Source organism: Rosa rugosa, chromosome 1, assembly GCF_958449725.1.
Source record: "Rosa rugosa chromosome 1, drRosRugo1.1, whole genome shotgun sequence".
Taxonomy (NCBI): domain Eukaryota; kingdom Viridiplantae; phylum Streptophyta; class Magnoliopsida; order Rosales; family Rosaceae; genus Rosa; species Rosa rugosa.
Window position 1 is genome coordinate 46,123,777 of NC_084820.1, and position 3,591 is coordinate 46,127,367.

At 35.5% G+C, this 3,591-nt stretch overlaps 1 long non-coding RNA gene across 1 annotated transcript; it reads right to left on the bottom strand.

Moving 5' to 3' along the window:
* On the bottom strand, window positions 1–2,577 carry LOC133721346 (uncharacterized). Its single transcript, XR_009852164.1, has 2 exons — window positions 2,465–2,577; window positions 1–393 (listed from the first exon to the last, which is right to left on the bottom strand). It is a non-coding gene; the product is annotated as an uncharacterized LOC133721346 (long non-coding RNA).
* Window positions 2,578–3,591: the final 1,014 nt, after the last annotated feature.

Below are 3,591 nucleotides of genomic sequence, written 5' to 3' on the forward strand. Positions count from 1 at the left end.
AAGACCGAGAAGTTAGCAAGCCGTCTTATTCCCAATGCCCAATCATAGTCATTTTTATATTAATCACTGAATTGCACAGAAAATTATATAACAATAAAAAGGGAGTGTAGTTTCACAGATTCAATTTTATTCATCTAAATAATTATTTTACGTACTTAAATTTGAATATAAATGTAGTGATGACATCGTAGTAGGATCAATGATGAGGTTCATATGTGCGACCTCCACATTCGCATTTCCATGCTTGTGGATAATATTCTTCAGGTGGAATTGTTTTCAGAGTAGGAGTGCAGGGTGTGCAACCCTGACACATATTCAAGCAATCTGGAGGACTTGAACCAATCTGGAGAGCTTGATCACTACTCTCACGTGAATATGGCTTACCGGAGTCCACTGGTTCAAACACAAAGAAAATAAATATGAAGTTAACTTAGGATGATACTTAGTTAATAAACAAGTAAAGAACCATATCTTTATACTAAACGTCAACTGCTTAGATGTGATTAATTGCTAATGCATGTAAATAGACTCGCAAAATAGAGCATGCATGCGTAATTTCAGAGCAAATGCACTGACCGAAGCGAATTACTAGTCTTGCAAATTCACTGTTCATCTAAAGTTTGTCAATGTAGCAACGAAAGACAATTCGCTGTCAATAGATTATTTAAGCTCAAAATTTGAGATTAATCGAACACTAATTATTAATATTGAAAAATATTACATTTCAAACAAATTTATAAATGGGAAGTGAAGGAAACTAGGAAAGTGAATGTGAAATACTAGGAAAAATTGAGACATCTTTTCTGGATTTTCTGAAATTTTTGGATAAAGAGAATGATAAAATATTACGGGTTTAAATTTCAGTCGTTCGATTGGAATTTGATTAAAATTCAGGCTGAATTTTAATAGTAGTTGGCAGGGATGTGGAAAGGAGACACAAAAGGGATGGCAACATGTCCAGATGCTGGTCAGGCACAGGAATTGGTCAAACTTATTTATTTGTTAATAACCATTGGCAGATCGATTGGTTCATTGGTTGTATGAAGTGAAGCCCACTAATTGGTCGTACCGATTCGAATGTATGGGTGCATTGGATTTTTTTCTTCTTAAAAAGATGAGATCCTAAAATTACATCACCTCCGCCTCCCTGATCGATGTGGGATCCTAAAATCTAATGATTGAGATTATAAAGTCTAGGGCTGGATTCGGTTGAATACCGACCTCAAAATCATTCAACTGGCTACCGATCCACGTTGGTCTTCTAGAATTTCAAACCGTTACCGTACTGCCGCCGTCGGTTACCGATAGATCGATATATCGAGATATCGGCACGATTCGACTTGAATTTTGGTATTAACGATGTCAACGAGAAATTGAAGAAAATCACCCGGATTTGGAAAAATCGAAGGAAATCAGCAGATCCAATGATTGAGTTGCAGATGTGATGATGGAGTTTTTCATATCAGTTGATGGAGAATTGGAGATGATATTGATTTGATGTCTTGATGTTGCAGATGATTGAGAACTGAAATGGAATGAGAGAAATGTAAAAGAAGAAAGAAGAGGTTGATGAAAGAACAAGATAAAAATGGCCGGAGGAGGAAAGAACTGAATGAAAGGGAGGATGAGGATAGAAACTGTGTGAAAGGGAGAGTCTTTCGAATTCAATTGGATGGAAAGTTGGAAACAATGAAATAGTTGTTTTTGACTTCTATAGCCTAGGAAGGTATAAATTTAGTGTTTGCATATGATATAACAAAGTGATGTTGTGGTCTAGTGGTTGAGACCAGAGTTTCCTTGTAAGAGGATCGAACCTTGCCTCTTGTAAAATTAATTTTTTGTATATCCTGTGGATGACTCCAAACACACCGTGAGTAATTATGTGGGAAGTTATTTTTTTTTTCTTTTATTTGTGAATTGACCATTTTGTCTTTCTCAAATATTTCAGTTCAAATGTTTTTTAATATTTAAGAGATATTTTGGTAAAATTTTTCTGTTTTGGCTGACAAACTCTCTTCTCTTAATAATAATATAGATATGTATAATCGGTTGGTATACATATAATCAATTGGTACGGTATACCTATAGTATACAAAACCTCATACTGTAGCCGAGCTGAAAGCTTACCTCGTTTTGGCTCGGTCCGAAATCAGCTCGGCTTGGCCCAAACGGCTCAGATGGCCAGCCCTACATTGAGTGTAGTAAGATTTGTATGGAGTGTAAATACATACACCCTCAAAACTCAAATCACAAGCACTCAGCCACAGTGAATTGTGCCTGATTATGGGTTAGAAATGTTTTTCAACGAATGTAGAAGAAGAAAGCAGCACTAAATCCACTTAAATCGATTTGAAGCAACATTCCAAGAACCATCTAAAACAATTAACAGCTAAACAATTGAAAAGAAAAAGAAAAAGAAAACTCGCCCAATTTGTATGGATTGGTGCATGTAGATCGAACTTACCTGTTATGGGAAATAGAATTGCGAGCAAAAAGAGGAAAGCCACCATGGAGTTTCCGATTGATGCCATCATATGATATCCGTGTTAGAACCTGGGCTTCGTTGTCTGTTCGTTTGTATCTGTCTGTCTAAGGTTGGCGACTTGGCGTTGATCCTTTGCTTAAATAGTGGATGCCTTCATCACGATTCTTAATATTGAAAATATGTCCCCGAATCTTTAATTAATTTCATAATTAAGCGTTGACGTTAAGGTAATATCTTAGATCTCAATAAAGTTTAGGGTTTAGACTTTTCACAAAGCCATCTTTGTTTTCTTTTGCTTAAACTGTAGATGCCTTCATAACGATTCTTAATTGGAAATATATCCCCGTGATTGAATTGTAGCTTTAATTAATTTTCATAATTAAGCGCTGACATTAAGGCATTATGATCTTTTAATATCGTAATTTCTTAGATCTGAATAGAGTTTAGGGTTTGCCCTTTTCACAAAAAAAAAAAAAAAAAAAAAAAACTATATGTGTGTTTATTTTTTTGAGAACATCTAGATTCTCTGCTAGCATTTCTTGCATCGATCCTCATCATAACAATGAAGATAGTATTCTTAAAAGCACCTTTTGGTAACAGTTGAGATCCTGATGGATTTTTCTTAGATTTGGTTTGCTAGCTATGGGGTCTGAAAACTTACCGGGCCATCTTATTTTATCATTCAACAGAATCGTGCTGCTATCTTCGACCACTTTGCTAGCTGCTGCTATTTTTCCTCCAGCTGCCAATGCTTCTCGAAGTGGAAAGAAATGATTATCTCTAGAAGGACTCGATATCAATTATCTAGCCAGTAGCCAATTTTTTTTTTTGAAGAATATCATGTCGATATATATTAATACTCAGGCCAGAAAGAACCATTACATATCCTCCCTCTATCATCTCTGGGTAGATAAAGAGTTTGTGAAAAATCACAGCGATACATAGATTAGGTCCGATCATTTGACGGTCTCCATGCTCACTTATTCAAGCGAGCCTACAGACTATGAAAAAACATAGTAAATAAGCAAACCCAAAAACTTACAGTTACCCTAAAAACAAAGGAAATAGAGCTCCCTAAAAAACTTAGGGAATTATTGAAAGTAAAC